Source organism: Euprymna scolopes, chromosome 22 (assembly GCF_053919585.1).
Source record: "Euprymna scolopes isolate OS-2025 chromosome 22, ASM5391958v1, whole genome shotgun sequence".
NCBI lineage: Eukaryota > Metazoa > Mollusca > Cephalopoda > Sepiida > Sepiolidae > Euprymna > Euprymna scolopes.
The window spans coordinates 484,482-504,387 of record NC_136503.1 but is presented as its reverse complement, the minus strand read 5'-3'; the positions used below and the strand labels follow the sequence as shown (position 1 = coordinate 504,387).

At 33.8% G+C, this 19,906-nt stretch overlaps 1 protein-coding gene across 3 annotated transcripts in view; it reads left to right on the top strand.

Moving 5' to 3' along the window:
• The first annotated feature begins 13,746 nt into the window (after positions 1 to 13,746).
• The window catches only part of LOC145243832 (uncharacterized), a 30,683-nt gene continuing 24,523 nt past the window's right edge, over positions 13,747 to 19,906 (top strand). Inside the window, exons 1-2 of one of the 3 annotated variants that reach the window (XM_080106856.1) lie at positions 13,755 to 13,881; positions 16,046 to 16,068. The gene's annotated coding sequence lies outside the window, so the exon portion shown is untranslated. Of the gene's footprint in view, positions 13,882 to 16,045; positions 16,069 to 19,906 lie in introns of all 3 variants that reach the window. The other 2 variants (XM_080106855.1, XM_080106854.1) reach the window with 2 other exon arrangements.

Sequence of the window (19,906 nt, the reverse complement as noted above, 5' to 3'; positions counted from 1 at the left end):
AATATCATCCTAAATTGGGAATGGAGCAACGGACTTATATTAAGTAGATTATAATAAGTCTCTCTTACCTTTTTTTTTTTTTAAATTGGAGAGTAAATAATGCACTGGAGATGTGTTATCAGCAGCTTCAGTAACTATTGCTTCTCCTTCTTTGTCCCTTAGTCCTCATTTCCAATGAGTGATTTTTCTGACAAAGGGTGAAGAAAAAGCTGCTTTCCAGGTCGGTAGTACTTCATGAACAGTAGCCTGAGACGTTGGAAATTTTCTGTTTCTATGTCTATATTTGTGGCCATGTCACTAGTAAGGGTGCTGGAAGTAAATGTTTCATCTGGGCTGACGTTACCTGCCTGATAGTCAGGGACCCGAACCTTGGATTAAGCACTAAGGAGGCTGTCCTATCAGCAGGTGCAAAGTACTGGGGCTGCTGTATTGCCATTTAGTGAATGGATTCTAAACCATGCAGTAGTTTCTGGTGAGGCCTCTCAATACAATACTAGTGGGTAATTGATACGGCTTTACCTTATCATGTGCTACAAAAAAATCCTGTCTTTTTCTCTCTTACTTTCACTCTCTGTCCTGCTCTAACCAAGTCTGTCGACCTCTTCCACAAATCCCAAAACCTCAACATGAAATATCTCCAGAAAAAAGCACGAATGAACCTCGAACCCACTCTTCCAACGTAGACCCCTATTACCATGTCTCTTTCTCCAACATCAGGGGTCTATGTTCCAACCTTCCAGAGGTTGAACTCCAATTACAGGAGACATACACGGATCAGAATAAGCATATTCAAACATTCAGGCGCACATTCACACATGTCTGCTCACTTCACAGACAAACACTCTCCCACACACACACATCATACATTTCCCTCACACACTTCCCTTGTAGAAAAAATACCTAATATAAAACAAGTAAATTTTGGGGGTAGCTTTTGATTTAGAGAAGAAATATTAAAGATATGGCATATCATATTTATGCTCATTCACTGTCATACAGTTATCAAGAATATAGCAAAATCCGTTTAAAAGAGATTTGGTAAAAACTTTTCAACTAAAGAAATTTACAGTAAAAAACAAAAAACATCTAATCAAATGTAGAAAAAAAAACACATTATTTTTGAAGCCTAAAAAGTAAATGAGAAACGTGATTCATTTATATGTTTTTTTACGGTTCTCAATTTTTGAGATGAGGATTGGTTATTCGTATTATTTGGATTCTTCAGACTATTGTTTTCATTTTTAGTATTATTTGCACATTTCAGTCGATGAAACCGGTGATGTTTTTCAGGTGTGTTTTGTCAAACGCAGGAATCTTTCTACTGAACTCAAGAATCTTTATCTCAAACTTTTATTTATTCTTTGTAAAACTTTTGCATGAATAAAATGTGTATTCTTATTATTTGGATTCTTAGGACTACTCTTCTCATCTTGAGTGTCACTTTTTCAACATTACAATTGCTTCAGGTGTATCTTGTTGAACTCAGGAATCTGTATGGAATTTTGAACGAAACCCCTTATTTAATTTATGGGATAGCATGCTCTATGAATTTTAAGAACTTTTCAACAATGATAATAAATAATAAAACGATGAATTTTCTTGTTTGTAGTTATTTTTCTACAGGATCATTTTTTGTAATTTGAGGAATTTGTACTGATTTCGACATTACATGTAAATAATGTTTACATCTGAAGTGCATTTGTTTCAAACTTCACTATTTGGCACAAGCCCCGAAAAATCGTGCTTAATTTTTGCGACTGAATATTTCAGATAAGCAGTTTGAATAAGTGGAAAAAGCGCCCAAACTCTAACGTCACCATAAAGATAAAAATAGATTAAAACTCTAATCGAAAAAAAAAAAAAAAAGCTGGACCCGATTCTCAGCGACACTCTCCGCTCTAAACAGGTCCCACCCGGTTCTCGAGAACTCAACAGTTCGACTCTCTCAAACATCTTAACTCCCGGCCTTATATTATCTCATTTATGCAAATTAATGCGCAATCGAACCTGCTGATTTGCCGCCTTCTCGTCTCCTATCACTCGGGTTCCGAGTTCGCACATGCAGCCCACCTCCGTGACTGCAGTCACACTCAATTTTCACTACATGCCTCCCTGGTCATAAACTGGGTAGGGAAGTAGTATCCATCTTTGCTAGACACAGCTAGCGCTCAACACTCCGCTAGACACAGCTAACGTTCAACACTCCACTAAACACAGCTAGTGCTCACTACTCCGCTAGACACAAATTAATTTTAAATTTCTCATTTAAAAACGACTTTACATACAAGTCGACTAAATCGATTTGTAATTCTGTTTAACAGCGAATACATTTTCTTCAAAAACAAAATCGACTTGAATTGTAATCTCCCCAAAATAACTATCGTTCAAAAACGACACCTTTTCTTTTTAACACAACAGGACTTCATTTTAGATTCCTCATTGAAAAGTGAATTTAATGTATACAAGTCATTCAAATCGCATTTTAAGTTCTTTTAACAACGATGACTTTTTCAAACACAATAAAATCCGACTCGAATTGTACTCGAGTAAAATATTTTTTGTTTAAAAACGATAACTTTTTTTCTTTTCAACACAACAGGATTTCCCTCTAAATTCCTCGTTGAAAAAGGACAACTTTAATACACACAGGTGATTCGAATCGAATCTTTAAGTTCTGTTAACAGCGACGACTTTTTTTTTTTTTTTTTTTTAAACAAATATAAGCGAATTTCATTCCAAATTCCACGTTTAAAAACGACGGCTTTAATACAAACAAGTAGACGACAATAGTTAAAGAAATCCAACAAATCCCACTGGGATTAACAAACAAAAAAACAAAAAACGTCCGACTCACTTTATATCTTCAACCTTCGCAGTTTGACACGACTCATTCAATTCTCTCTTTGACAACACTTTTCAATTTTCAATGCGACTTTAAATTTTTCAGGTTCGACACGAATCATTTAAAATTTCCTATTTCATCTTGGCCGCATTGGCTCCATATTTAAAGCTGAAATAGCTTCTAATCGAAAAAAATACCTGGACCCGATTCTCAGCGACACTCTCCGCTCTAACTAGGTTCCATCCGGTTCTCGATAACTCAACGGCTCGACTCTCTCAAGCATCTTAACTCCCGGTCTTATATTATCTCATTTATGTAAATTAATGCGCAATCGAACCTGCTGATTCGTCGCCTTCTCGTCTCCCATCGCTCGGGTTTCGAGTTTGCATATGCAGCCCACCACCTCCGTGACTGCACTCACACTCAATTTTCACTACAAAAACTAAAAAGTAAAAGTTAACTAGAACTTAAAAATTACATTAAAATGGTTATCTTTAAGTCCTACATGTTTTTTGTCTTTCTGTTTCGGCTGACCATTCATAGTAAATGCCCTGGAAACATCTCTTCTGATTAATGTTTAATAATTAATTAATATGCACATTAACCTATATGAGCTATTGCTTCGTCAAACTTCATAGAAAATAAATGGTGTCAGTTAATTTTGTGTCCTTATCAATTTCGTGGTTGTTTCATTTCAATATTGTCTTTAAATAGAAAATATTCATAAAATGTTTTTTTAATAAATATGTTCATTCATTTTACGAATTTATCACATATGTTTTTTCAAATAAATATGTGCATTTAAATATTAGAATGGTTAGGAGAAAGCAGAAGTCAAAAAACGCAGAACTTATGTTTATTGAATGTAGTGACAATCATTTGCTGCACATATATAATGTGACACACAGTTCAAGTTGTAGAAGATCCCCCCCCGTTGTTTGTTTATAACTTGTCATTCCTTGTAAACAAACGGATATCATAAAACTGGTGATGTCTTTTAGAGATAATCTTGTCTTTTGCGATTTGACAAATTTGTAACGGCAGCCTTCAACATTTCTGCAACAATGCCTGAAGGTCCTCCAGTTTTTATATCCTTTATTTTACTCACAGCTTCCCAGGCCATTTCTTTCTCAAATTTAATAACTGTATGATACTATGGATGCTCTCCCCCCAGAGAGCGTTTGGAAATCATAAAAAAGAGGAACATTTTTTTAAAGTAAACGACCTAAGACAATGTATAACAAAGCGGTGAGCTCTTATGGTAACACAGCACATATAGGCGTGTGTGAGAAAATCAGCAGCAACTGTAGGATAGCTGACTACCCAAAATATTAGCAGCAGCAGCCATCTTAACACATATGCAAATTAAGCAAGTGTGCACGCACTGACATCACGGGAAGATGGATGTGTGAAGTTGAGGGTGAGAAAGTGTTCCCCATGGCCAGAATCAGGTGGTAGGGATAGAGAGGCTTTTTAAAAAATCACATTTATATGGCAACGCATTGTAAAACACTGTGCCGTATAAATGTGTGTGGGTGAAAAGACTTTTGAAAGACAATGAAATGCGTTATTTTGGAAGAACCACAAATAAATGTTTTTCATTTGCACTTAAAAAATTGACGAGTCAGACTTTTATTTCTTTCCTTTTTCTTTGTTTGTTCCATTGTGATGGTACCAGACAATGTGTGGGTCCAAGAGATCTGATATGTAGCAACATGGTTAAAATGTAACGGCCACTTTATGTATATAGATAAAAATGATTTATCAAGACACACATAGGCATCTTCTATTTTTCTGAAAAATTGATTTAAATTTGAAAATCTTGTGTACAATCTTTTGTCTAAGAGTGACTGAAAAGCTGAAAATATCTTACCATTTCAGTCACTCCAAACTGATCACCTATCTAATTTTTGACTGAGATAGTAAGTTTAGCATAAAAAGACATTAGACGAATGGATAATAATCCCAAGGATTTTAATATACTAAAAAATTAAGTAAAGTTATATTTAATTAAAGATGTTTTAAAAGATTCTTTTTATTTAACATTTTTTGTAATAACTAAATTTGTTTCTCGAAAAGTGAATTAAATTTTCTGTTCTTTTAAAAATATGGCTTCCTTTTTTTTAAACATGCTAATTCTGATTTAATTATTCGATTTATTATTTTATTTTCTTTGTCTAATATAATTAAGATTTGTTTTGTTATTTCTTTTAAATTTGGGATTGCTAAAATACATCAGTACTATTTTGAGATGATTAAATTTTTTGCTAAATGAAATTTTGATAATCTTAAAATGCAGTCCTACTTTAATAGAATTCTTGATTCAAAAAATTTGGTGCTAGTCCATAACTCCTCTAAGAAATTGTATTCCCTCCAGTGTCTTTGCATATGTCGGACCAAACTGATTTTTTTATAAGAAGGGAGATTGTGTCCACACAAAAAACATTAAATTTGAAACTATCTCCCTTGTCTTTCAAAGTGCTTGCAAAAAATGTGGACACTGATAAAAACATTAACTTTAAATTCTATTCACAAGAAATTGCTTTTCCTCCATTGTCTTTGCATATGTTGGACCAAATATCGATTTTCATAATAGGAGAGATCTATTGCCACACATAAAACATTAAATTTGGAACTATATCTCTTGTATATTTATTCATTTTATGGACTGTTATCCTCATCTTCATAGTTGTTGTTTCACAACGTTTCAGCCAACTATTCCTCTGGCTTTTGTCAGGTGGTAAACCATACCAAGATAGGAATGCTGAGTCACTTAACTGTATCCTCAGTAATTACTGTCTGTCATTGTGGTTTTCATTTTGTCTCACCATGCGTTGTGAAACAACTATGAAGATGGGCATAACAGTCCGCAAATAAATAAATATACAAATTACTCATTTCAAAGGATTTCAATAATAAATAATATCTCCTTCGTCTTTTAAACTACTTACAAAAAGATCTCGATACAAATAAACCTTTAACTTCAAATCCTATTCACAACAAACTGTTTTCCCTCCAGTGTCTTTGCATATGTCGGACCAAACTGATATTTTGTGCGCATGAAAATCCGCATATGACACAAGAATATGGTTTCTCTCTTTTGTTTTATTTTACTTCAGTCAAAGTTCTCAGAAATCAAGGGGCTTACGACCTGGGCTAACACTTGAACTCTATATGAGATACATAGATATTCGAATGTTCCATTAAAGTTATTTTTCTCTCAAACACTGAGTTAATAAAGAAGTTGAGAACATAATTTTCCTCTAACCAATTAACCATTTTCATATATTGTATTATATCTTTTATTTTGGTCTCTTGGTCTTACTGAATTTCAGGACAAGAATTTATCTAGTCTGGTGGAGTATCCAGTTTTGTGCTGTTACTTGAGGTAACATCACTTGGAGAAGGTGCACCATTCCTCGTAAAAGCTAATATGGGTAAGCCATAGTGAAGAGATCTTATTTGGACAGCGAATACAAAATGTGATTTTGAATATTTGGTCAAGGTTTACTTCTATGGAAAAAGTATCCTCATGCCAGATTGTTCTGACAAACCCCTGTACAGAGAGCCCTTAGACACTCGAGGACAGTGTGTCCTTATGTGTCGCACCAAGTTTGATTTGTCAGCAAATGTTACATGACACGTTTCGCATGTGTAAGGTTTCACACTTTTTTTATTTTTTATTTTACTTTTGTTAGTTTGAAGAGATCAAGGGGCTCCTTCCTAGGGCTAACACTTGATTCTATTATAATTTAAATTTATATCCGAGGGCCCTTTTAAGAATAGACATTGTTCCCTTTATGGCTGCTATCTGTATTTCCTTACAGCTTGGTTTTCCAGGGATTGCTTCTAAGTATTTTTGAAGGTTCTTTTTATTAGGCCAGTTGCTCCTGTCACACCTGGTATGATGTTTATTTCTTTCAGAGACCATGTTGCTTTTAGATCATTTTTTAAGTCCTGATATTTTGTTATCTTTTCCTGTTCTGCTCTATTAAGACCAAAGTCGTTTGGAACTGTGACATCGATAATGAGTGCAGTCCTTTCGGGCTTGTTCCATATTACTATATCTGGCTTGATGGCCTTGTTTTTTATGTATCTGCCTGCCTGTATGTATTTGTCGTAGAACACTGTCACTTTTCCATTTGATGTTATTGGTGGTGGTTCATGTTCCCAGATGTTCGACGACCTACCTAGTTGCATATCACCACAGATCTTCCAATGTAAGTATCTACATACTTTGCTGTGGCGAGCAGTGTAATGATCATCGGCTAGAAGGATCTTGCATCCAGACATTAAGTGGCTTGGGTTTTCAACAGCTGACAGTTGCAGAATCTGCATTGGTCGGTGTTTTGTAGACCAGCTATTTTCTTAAATCCATTTGTGAGTAAACCTTGGTCTTGTGCAGCTATAATTAATCGTTCTTCATCAAATGGAAATTTGTTACTTTTAAGCCATTGTAGTGAGGCCTCCTTGTCAATGTAGCTCTGGTTCAGTTCTTCCATGAACTTGCCTGCTCTCTTATGCTGTTGCCATCCTTCTAGTCTTGTCTTCAGTTCCCTTTTTGTATACTCCTTTCTCTTCTTTTAGGCGATTAGGGTTGCTGGGTTGTCATATTCTTTTACTGTGTTGTCCAGTGTGTTACCACTGAATTTTTCACCGAGCTGTGTAGTTGACGTCTGCTGGGGCAAACATTTGGTGTGATGTTCATTCACCATTTTTATTTTGGGGTCAGAAGAACATTTGATATATTGGCCTATGCTTACCACTGAAGCTCGGTATGCGTGGTTTATTTCAGTGAGGCCTAAACCACCTTCTCTCCGTGGTAAGTACAGCCTGTCCATGCACTGATGTTTGTAAATGACTTTATGAAGGGCCAGCATTTTCCGAGTTTTTACGTCAAGGTTATTGATACAGTTTTGTGGCCAATTGATTATGCCAAATCCATAAGAGACAACAGGTATTGCCAATTGATTGATGGCAGTAATTTTGTTTTTTGCTGATAGTTCTGATGAGAGAATTTTTTTAAGTTGCTTGAAGTATTCTCCCTGCACGTTTTCTCTCATCTTTACATATTCAAGTGTCTCATTCTCCTCCACTCCCAGGTATTTATAGACAGCATCCTCTTCAAGGTCTTCAATAGAGCCATTGTCAAGATTAAGATGTTCTGATGATGTCTTTCTATTCTCATGCGTCGGATTAAATTTGACTTATCGATGAACATTGCTTTGCATGTCTCACATGCCAGAGGTTTCTCACCCGGGTGTGTGCGCATGTGCTGTTTGAAATCAGCTTTCTTTGTGAACGTAACATCACATGATTTACATGAATACGGTTCATTTCCTACATGTGCCCTCATATGACGCACCAATGTTGACTGATTTGCATATAACGATGGACACAAGTCACAAGAATACGGTTTCTGCCCACTATGTGCCTGCGCATGACACTTTAACTCTGAACATTTTCCAAATGTTCGAGCACATGCTTGACACGAATATGTTCTTTCTTCTGCATGCGTTTGCATGTATTGTGCTAAGCTTGTGTTTTGAGTGCATGAAAACCCACATGTTGCACGCATATATGGCTTCTCCCCAGTATGAATTCGAACATGTCGCACCAAATTTGATTTGTTGGTGAACATAGAATCATATGTCTTGCATGTAAATGGTTTTTCGCCTGAGTGTATCTGAGCATGTTGCACGAGATTCGATTTGTCAGCAAACGCCGATGTACACATTGTGCAAGAAAACGGTTTTGTGTGAATACGCATGTGTTTCGCAAGCTGTGACTTTTTTGCGAAAGATAACGTTTCACATGTTTGGCACGAATATATCTTCTCTTTTCTGAATGAATCAAACATAATTATTTGTAAAGTATTAAATGTTAATACAGAGAGGGATGCTACCCTTTTGTAATCCTGTTTTAAAAGTGCCCATTTTAGAAGAATGTATTATAGGTGTGTGCCCTATTGAGACAGTGTTCATTACTATATTTTTGCCGGTTTTTTTTTCACTTGACCATCTGTGTTTCGACAGTTTAAAATGTCAACACATATTTTGTACAAATATATATTCTCACCCCTGAATGTCTCTTGTAAATCAGATACATTTCTTTTTAAAAACGTTTAATTAAGACATACGACATTTATACAAATTAAATGTAAGCCATATGACATAATTTTTACTTTTTTGCTGTTCTGACTGAGGTTTTTGTTTCCAATGTTGTATGCGTTATTTTTGCATGTTACCAACGACCTGTAAATAAACAAATCATAAAAATGTGTTAATATAAACGTTAAATATTTATGAACTATTTTCACAATATTTGTTTTGTTTTTTTTGCATTCTTATTTTCCCCAACAAAAGGGAGATGGAAACATCCCATATTTTTTTGCATTTTTATGAACGTCAACTTTCACATTTTGCAAGAATTTTTCTCTCAGCTAAACGTCTTGTAAATCTAGACATATTTCTTTTTGAAAGTTTTAGGGGGATTTTCTTTCATACTTTTCACTTTCGTTTAGACATACAACATTTATGCAAATTAAATTTAATCTTTACTTTTTACTTTTCTGGCTAAGCTTTAGGTTTCCAATATTGTGCATATTATTTTTACAATCTGTAAATAACTAATACTCTGTCTTAAACATTGAATGATAAAGGCTTCAAAGGTAGTTAAAAGGGAATCGTAAGTCTAAGTTAGGGTGTTGTTGTCAGATGGATTAAGGTAAACTTTTTTCATTATTATCTTAGAAGAAATTAGTGAAGAACTCCTCCCAAAATTGATGGAAAATACTCGTGTTCGGCTTGGGAAAAGTGACTATAAAAATGTATAGATGATAAATCTATTGTATACTGGGGGGGGGGGGGGGTATGACATTGAGGGTTATATAGTGAGTGTATATAAAACAGGTATGTATAAAGGAGGAGACCAAACCGTGTACATGTTTAGGTGTGTCAGAAATTTCGTGAAAAATAGTGAATAATTCCACCCCATCTTTCCAAGCTTATAAATACTCGAAAAATGTAATTCAAGCCCTAATTTTTTTTTCAATTAAAGGAGCAAGAACCAAGGTCTCATTAAAAAAAAAAAACAAAAAAACAAACAACGGTTTTAAACTTCGAACTTTACAGGTAAATTTCTAAAAAACACGACTTTTTTTTTATTTTAAATTTGAATATATTATTTATTGACCTTTTCTCTTCAATTTGTGATATATAACACTTTGGTGAGTAAATTAATTATTTACTTTTTAATAGACATTTCAAAATGGGAGGCGTGAATTATTCGAACCCCTTTCTTTCCAAGCTTATAACTACTCGAAAAATGTAATTCAGGCCCTAATTTTTTGTTCAATTAAAGGAGCAAGGACCAAGGTTTCATAAAAAAAGAAAAAACAAACAACGTGGTTTAAAAAAAAAAAAGGTTTTAAACTTCGAACTTTACAGGTAAATTTCTAAAAAAAACATTACTTTTTTTTGTTTTAAATTTGAATATATTATTTATTGACCTTTTCTTCAATTTGTGATATATAAAACTTTGGTACATAAATTAATTATTTACTTTTTAATAGACACTTAAAATGGGGGGGGGGCGTGAATTAAAAAAAATGCTTGTCTAAAATATTATATTCAGTTTATTGGAAAGAGCATACAATTTTACATTGACCCTGAAAATATCGTAAAAATAGAATCAATAGAAAAATTTTGATAGACTTTTAAAGTTTAAAAATTGAAAAATATTGAGTTCCTAAAATTCATTACTGTTTTTTAAAAAATAAAAAAAAATATTTCTATTACTTTTAAAACAACTTTAATAGTTTATTTTGGAAGTATAATCAATAAAGAAAATAAGACATGGTCTTAGGTTCAGCTCCCTTAAAGCCAACCATGTGGCTAAGATACGTTGATGACACCTTCATACTCTGGCCCCATCAGGAAGACATCCAGGCTCTCCTAGACCATGTGAACTCAATAAGACCATCGATACAGTTCACAATGGAGAAAGAAAAAGATAACCAACTGGCCTTCCTTGATATACTCATATCACGCACAGAGCATGGGTTTAAGACATCCGTATATCGCAAGCCTACCTTCACCGGACAATACCTTAACTTCAACTCCCATCACCCATACAGTATCAAACATGGAATCGCACGCTGCCTACAACATCGAGCAGAGACAATAAGTAGCGACACCATTACATACCACCAAGAAATGATCAGGTTGAAGAATACCCTCCATCGTAACAACTACCCCGATAGCATACTATCCACCAGATGTGTTAATAGTATAAGAGAGGAGAATGAAACCCCAAAACCACCAACGGTCTGCCTACCATACATACGAGGCATCTCCGAAAAGATTCAGGTGCCCCCTACAACATCAGGACGGTATTCAAGAGCGAGTCAACACTCAGACGACACCTGGTACGAGTGAAGCCTCGCATGGAGGAGAACATGATCAAGAACTGCATATACTCCATCCCATGCAGTTTTAGAAAGGTTTACAAGGGTGAAACATACAGGCCCCTCAAAGTAAGGGTGGAAGAACACCAAAAAGTGGTAACTAAAGGTAAGACAGAAAAATCAGGTATAGCCAACCATCCCTATGGGATGAAGTAAAAATAATAAACAGAGAGACCCACTGGAAAGTGAGAAAACTTAAAGAAACAGCTCACATGCTCGGACATAACAACCTACTGAGCAAACCAAGCGTAGAGCTGAATGCAATTTGGACACCTCTAATAGAGAGAGAAAACTTTGAATAACAACATAGGTTTAACATTAACAAAAACCAACTAAGAATTGTCCTAGTGACATATGGCCGAGTTGTCCTAGATGTTGTATCAAAGTTTACAGTTACCCAAAGGTGCTGAGTTCAATCCTGAACGAAGGCAGTGGAAAGTAACATTCAAACAAAGAATCAGCAACTATGTCCCAGAGCCTAGCTGGAGTCAGAACATGGTACCCCCGTAATAATAGGAGTGGGTTTGAGGCTCCTACCAAACGATTCCCCAGTTCAATACAAAACACCTGATGAAGGCCAGACTATAACAATCAAGATGAGGAAGTAAGTCCGACAATCTCAATAAATGAAAACACCTCATCTCAAAAATACAATTACAACCCATCAGTTATTGACTTCAGCATCACCATTTCACATTTGCATGGTTGCTAATTTACTGTCATCTTCTACTGTATAAATGATCCTGTAACTGTGTTGGGTACTAATTCTCTGGGATATTGCTTAGAGTATTTTCCACCTATCATACATAGTAAATGCAGATTCAATAGACCCCACGGTTCGTATCATATTTTTTGTCACAACTTCATGTAAATCTTTATCAATGTTAGCACATATTACATTGGCAATTTTGTTTGGACTGATTTTGTTATAGAGCCAGATTAGTATGTGCGAGTGTGGTAATCCTCTCTTTTGCCATTCTACTGAATAAATCTAACAGCACACAAACCCAAAGACGTCATGTTTTGCCACAAAGTCTATTGATATAGTGATATCGTGCCTATCCACCAATGCTTGCCCAGGAAGTAAGAGTTGTTGTATATCATCCCAAGCAGGGTTGCATGTGGATATGATGAATAGGTCAAGACAACCATAGTGACAAAGATATGCAAATGCATCTTGAGCGTACTCATGCATATGACGTGGGCTGCCTAAATATGAAAATGGCAAAATCGTTAGTCTTTCAACGTTGGTTGTATTACCATCATGTACAACTGCATCTCGCTAAGGGAACATATTCTTCAGATCGAAATTTCGTCTGATTCAAATCGATGAATAGCAAACCTTTCAATTTTTTGCATAAATATCTATGATGTATTGGTGAAGCAATTAGCAGAGTTTCAGAATGTGATTTCTTCCATTCTCTCCAATCATTAATTGGTATGAATAATACTTAATTCCGATGCATTTCCTAATTGTTTCTTCACCATCTGCTCAATGAATTAAACAAATATTTACCATTATAATTCTTTGTAATTGTTTCAATTTTTATTTGTAAAATAATTGTATTATTGTGTGCGTGTTAAAAGAACTTAGTTAATAGGTTGATTCAACATCGCATATTGACTTGGGTATTGGAAGATCAAAAAAAAAAAAAAAATTTTTTTAATTAAAAAAGGTCAAAAACTAGTCAATGCTTAGTATTAAGTAGATAAATTCTCCCCCCTTTGTCAAAAACATTTTTTATGTAATGTGAGGGGTAGGACTAAAGAACAACATAAGGAAAGCAAGAGTAGTGAGGCTGGCAAAAGTAAACTCAAGGACCACTGAAAAACGTCTTTGTTAATTTACCTCTCCACCAAGGAAAGTGAAACACAGAGTCGTTTTTTTTTTTAATTTATTTTTTTTTTTATGTGGTATAAAATAAGACTCCGGAAAAAGGATCACTCTCGTTTTATAGCGCGTCACCTATTAGATTTGAAATTTTTTCACCCTGTCTAAAAGGTAGTAGGGGCTAGTGGTAAATGCACCAGCCCAAATGTGGCAACAATACTTCATGCATCGGGGTAATGCTAACTATTATCGATTATCATAAAAAACGGGGACATTATGTTTAATGTACCTATTTACTATGCCTCCCCACGGGATAGAGTTAGACACCAGGAGGGTTGTTTTTTAACGTGGAGAAAAGGTAAAAAAATAAAAATTGTCTCAGTCGTGAAGGATTTCTCCTCCACTGAGAACAAGAAATAGAAGTGCAGCATCTGAAGGACAGATACTACACTTTGATCTTGACCAAAAGGCAATGTAACTATGATAATTATCGCCATACAAAAAAAAAACAGAAAGAAAGAAAAAACTCAAATTCTTTAAATGAAATCGGTCAGCTTAAAATCGAGTTATCTGCCCTTTGATTTGAATTCTTCTTATAAAGAGATTTTTATCACTTTTCATCGCATTTTTCGTGAAATACAGAAATTGTTTAATTTGTGAATTTAATCGTTTACATTTCTCTCATATTTTCATTTTTTTTTCGACGTAAAAGTCATAAATCAGATGAAAGAATACTCAAATGTAAGTGAAACTTTATTTAAATATGTTGGTATGTGTTTTATTTTTAATAAATAAATGAAGAAATTTCTTGAAATATATAAAATATTTTCGTTTTTCTGTAAAACCATTTCTTATTTTAGAAATGTAGTTGCTTTTGTTTTTTGTTTTTTCTCATATTTTCTTTTTATATTTCGTAAAAAATCATGGTACTAGTGCATGAGCTGGCCTGGGCGTGGCTTATCACTCGCTCGGATTTCTCCGTAAAATGACGTCACATGCTGCCATCTGACGGAGAAAATGGACGAAGGGTGGGGTGCGTACAGAGCATTTTCTTTAATTACTATAAAATTAATATAGTGGTAAAATTATTTAAAAAAAAAAAGAAAACAGAAGCCAAATTTGAAGCCAAATTAAAAAAAAAGAAGGCCAAACCATTTCAAAAAAGGTCAAATTCACGAAATTAGCCATTAAAAGAATAATAAATGGTAACAATAACATTATGAATAAAAGTTACTTTCCAACTTATCTGCATCATTCGTTGGTATTTTTAAGTAGTTTTAAGTGCTTTTTATTTCATATCGAATGTTAGAGCGGTTTCCGCTAACTTTGCCAAATTTTAAAATGCCGTAAAACATACCCTGTTTTTTTTTTTTTTTTTTTTTTTTTTTTAATAATTACTACTTTTTTAAATAGAAAAATGAATGATGCAGGTAAGTTGCAAAGTAATTTTTATTGTCAAATAATAACAGAAAAACTTACCGTAATTATTTTTCACATGCATGGGAGTCAAATAGAAGAAAACTTGTAATGTTTCCAAGGAAAAAAGCTAAACAAAAAAAAAAAAAAAATGGACGACTCTAGCAGCAGCAGAAGCGCCAAATACAAGTTTCCAGTGCTTGAAAAATGAATTGACGAATAACACCGACCAGTCCGACCACTCTAATTTGTTTTTTTTTTTTTTTTTTTTTTTTAAAGGTAATTGAGGTCGCTGACAACGAATCTGATAGTCAAACTTGGTGCAAATTTACCGTTTGCATGGTATTTACCCCTGAACCCACGAACTACTTTTGACCATTTTGCAGCTTCCGTTTATGCTACGCGCATACAGGGGGGGGGATGTGGTGTTGGGGCGCGCGCGCGCCCCAACACCACATCCCCCCCCCTGTATGCGCGTAGCATAAACGGAAGCTGCAAAATGGTCAAAAGTAGTTCGTGGGTTCAGGGGTAAATACCATGCAAACGGTAAATTTGCACCAAGTTTGACTATCAGATTCGTTGTCAGCGACCTCAATTACCTTTAAAAAAAAAAAAAAAAAAAAAAAACAAATTAGAGTGGTCGGTGTTATTCGTCAATTCATTTTTCAAGCACTGGAAACTTGTATTTGGCGCTTCTGCTGCTGCTAGAGTCGTCCATTTTTTTTTTTTTTTGTTTAGCTTTTTTCCTTGGAAACATTACAAGTTTTCTTCTATTTGACTCCCATGCATGTGAAAAATAATTACGGTAAGTTTTTCTGTTATTATTTGACAATAAAAATTACTTTGCAACTTACCTGCATCATTCATTTTTCTATTTAAAAAAGTAGTAATTATTAAAAAAAAAAAAAAAAAAAAAAAAAAAACAGGGTATGTTTTACGGCATTTTAAAATTTGGCAAAGTTAGCGGAAACCGCTCTAACATTCGATATGAAATAAAAAGCACTTAAAACTACTTAAAAATACCAACGAATGATGCAGATAAGTTGGAAAGTAACTTTTATTCATAATGTTATTGTTACCATTTATTATTCTTTTAATGGCTAATTTCGTGAATTTGACCTTTTTTGAAATGGTTTGGCCTTCTTTTTTTTTAATTTGGCTTCAAATTTGGCTTCTGTTTTCTTTTTTTTTTAAATAATTTTACCACTATATTAATTTTATAGTAATTAAAGAAAATGCTAGAATTAATTTTTCAAGTAGTTTCATGTCGAAATGTTCTGGAAACTTGTATTTGGCGCTGCTAGCCCCCCCCCCTCCCCCTGTCGGCCATTTATTTTTTTGCGTTTTCTCTCTCTGTACGCACCCCACCCCCACCCTTCGTCCATTTTCTCCGTCAGATGGCAGCATGTGACGTCATTTTACGGAGAAATCCGAGCGAGTGATAAGCCACGCCCAGGCCAGCTCATGCACTAGTACCAAAATCATAAAGCAGACGAAAGAAAATTGAAAAACGTAAGTAGAACCTTATTTAAATCTGTTCGTATGTATTTTTATTCTTAATAAATCAATGAAAATGTCTAGCTTTTCGCCAAACCCATTCTGCTTTTTGCATTAACAATAAATTTGAAAATTAAACAAATTAGTTTTATCTTCAGTAAAATAAAAAATAAACAAAAAAAAAGACACTTCATTTTAAATAAATAGTATAAAATATCAACATCTTCAAAATAATTCAAAATAAATAAATTATTTTAATAGATCAATTCTTCCTTAAACATTATTGTAATTGAATAAGTTCTGCTTCTGCAGTCTGCACTTTCTGCTATGCTCCAGCTCCTGTCCCATCACCGTAGTAGTGTTAGATCGTTGAGCTAGGTGTATGAGAATTTTGGGGGAATTTTTGTCACTCCTAACAGAAAATTGCGAATAAAATATAAAAAAAACTCGTAGTTTCTCCTTTTAAAGTGGGTTGTTTATTTTCTGTATGGACTATACTTCCAAAATAAACTATTAAAGTTGTTTAAAAAATAATAGAAATATTATTTTTTTATCTAAAAAAAGCAAACAAAAACAGTGTTTACAAAGTGCCGGTGCGTGTCCAGCCAGCCATTTTCTTTACGTATGAAATCAATTAAATTTTACAAGTGAAATTTTTAAAAAATTTTTTTAAATTTTAAAAATCTATCAAAACTTTTGTATTTGTTCAATTTTTACGATATTTTCAGGGTCAATGTGAAATTCTATGCTCTTTCCAATAAACCGAATATAATATTTTAGACAAACGTTTTTTTTTTACCCCCACCCCTATTTTGAAATATCTATTAAAATTTTGGGTTTGTATTACTGTACACATAGATTCGAAAAAGTTGTCAAAAAAACAAATATATAACAAATAAATATTATCAAAGGCAAGATAAGTTACTTTTCTACCTAACTGGATATATTTTTCGTGTTTTTATTCAATGTAACATGTTCATTCAGCTCGAAAAGCATACAGTGTTTACCGATGTATTGGACAATTCAAAATGGCGCCCGACACTCTCTTTAACGCGGTAAGTTCAGGAAAAGATGTTATAAATAATAAACTAGACAAAATACTGTTAGAAATTCGCTCATTATATGTTACCGTGACATAAGTTGACATATATTCGGTGTTTTTTAATAGTATTTTGTCTAGTTTATTATTTATAACACCTTTTCCCAAACTTACCATGTTAAAGAGAGTGTCGGGCGCCATTTTGAATTTTCCAATACATCGGTAAACACTGCATGTTTTTCGAGCTGAATAAACATGTTACATTGAATAAAAACAAAAAAAAATGTATCCAGTTTGGTAGAAAAGTAACTTATCTTGCCTTTGATAATATTTATTTGTTATATATTTGTTTTTTGACAACTTTTTCGAATCAATGTGTGCAGTAATACAAACCCAAAATTTTAATAATTAATTTATGTACCAAAGTTTTATATATCCCAAATTGAAGATAAAAGATCAATAAATAAAATATTCTAATTTAAAACAAACAAAAAGAAGTGTTTTTTGGAAATTTACCTATAAAGTCCAAAGTGTAAAACCCTTTTTTTTAAAACCATGTTGATTTTTTTTTTTTAATGAAATCTTGTTATGCTTATATCGTCAAGTAAATACCGGACGCTGACGACAATTTTTCCTGTTTCATTCAATGTTTTCTTTTTTTAGATATTTAAAAAAAAATTCACTCGATAAAGTAGAAATAAAATATAATAATAAAAAATTTGTGTATTTCATTAAGAGAATTTTTTTTTTTTGAATCGGGCAACTGGGTTTTTCGTTTAACAGCAAAAACTTATAAGTGAATGTGTGCTTTTTTTCACTTATGGAGGCCGAAAAATACAACAGCCTGCAATAAAAAGAGATATTAATTATGGCGTTTATAAGTCACCGTAAGATAATCATGAAGAAAAATCAGATTTGTCTCCCTTCATTTGAACAGTCAAAAAATGAGTTTACGTCTTTTTTGTGAATCCTTGTTTAAAAAAGGATTTTATTTAAAAAGGACATGGAATATAAGTATAAATATGGATAAATTCTTAACAATGAACAATGGAAATACACATTGAATAGAATTTTTTATAGGTAAGTGATTTTTTGGAATTTATATATATGTTTTATAAACGAAGTAAGTAAAATTTTGTTGATTTTCTTCAAATCTTTTTTAAAGAAAACCGATTTAAAAAACAAATATTGCATGATTTGCTATTAAACTTGTTATTTTTTTAAATTTGGTTTTTGCTCCTTTGATTGAAAAAAAATTAGGGTTCGAATTACATTTTTGAAGTAGTTATAAACTTTGAAAAATAGTAAGTTGATTTATTCAAGTTCATATACAGCATTTTTAATGGCCGATTCTGATACACCTATAGTTGTGCTGGTTTTTACATGGAATGTGCATTTTTTACCCCAATCATACCAATCGTAAAATCCCCCAACAAACCCGACTATAGGCAAATCCATATCTGTTCACTGTAAGAGATCCTGTCAGAAAAATTTTGACACTTGTGCAGATTAACACCCCCCCACTCTCCACAAATTTAGAAAGTTGTTCTAAACATGGAGGAGCAGTAGCTATGTTAAGTTTTCCAGCAATTTATAAAAATCGTGATTATAAACAAACACAAAAAAAATCTAAGTAGTTTTATGCTGTTATTTTCGTTATCAATCTATCTACAATATAAAAAGCAAAATGTGTGTGTGATAGTGTGTGTTTGTATATCTGACAAAAACTTTCAACACACGCAACCAACACTGACAAAATTGGTATCGTTTGAAAGGTTAGTCTCTCGGATGACAAATATCCCAAAATTGGCAAAAAACATTAATTCTTTGACTGGCAACTGGGCTGTTCTTTTAAAGGAGGGGTCAGTTTTTGTGTCGATATTTTTGCAAAGTCATCATACGCCTTTCAATGGCTAACCTTATTTCAAACGCCAGCAACGTCATATGTTTATTTTTTAATATAAGTAATATATGTTGCGGGGGCTAAGCAGTTGGTGTTTTTTTTCACCTTCTGTTCCTCCTTTACATTACAGGTGTTTTGAAATATTTTTTTTGGGCTCCGTTGATCAATACCCTTACCATAAAACTTCTACGCACCCAGGCAATGCTGGGGGCCTCCGCTAGTCTAATATATAAAAGGCAAAATGTATGTGTGTGCGTGATAGTGTGTCTTGCTAAAACTTTCGACAAAGATGACACAACCTGACGAAACCAGTATCGTTCTAAACCTTGATCCTTCAGAGAACAAATGTCGAAAAATTGGCCCAAAACAATTATTTCCTCACCTTAAACTCAGCCATTTTGTACAAGGAGGGGTCGATTTTTGCATCATTGTCTTCATTTCGATTGACTACACTTAATTTCAACACTCTCTGCTTCCGGTCGGGCCATGAAGACATCAGCTAAGACTTCACGTTTTTTTGTCTTCTTCATGTTACAACTTAGAGTCTGCCTGCCTACTACTACTTTTTTTTAACACCTCTGCCTACTGTTGTTTTGATTCTCCCCCCTCTCCCGCGCTACTACCATTATTTTAAAAAAAATTCTTCAGGGTTTCTTACTAGACCACCTACACACGCCCCCATCAGTGTTGTTTTGAAGCTGGTTTTCCCCTAACAATTTGAAGAAACAAAACAACTACCTCACAGCCAAAGTTAAGTGCCGGATTTCATTTCCCCTATAGCGTGATGTTTTGACCTCATTGAATTTACGCACCTGTCACATAACTTTTTAATTATTTAATTTCATCAACTCTCATTACACTGCCTTTGTAGCATCAAGGTAAGTTATCCCGCTTTTTTCCGCCTTCGCCTC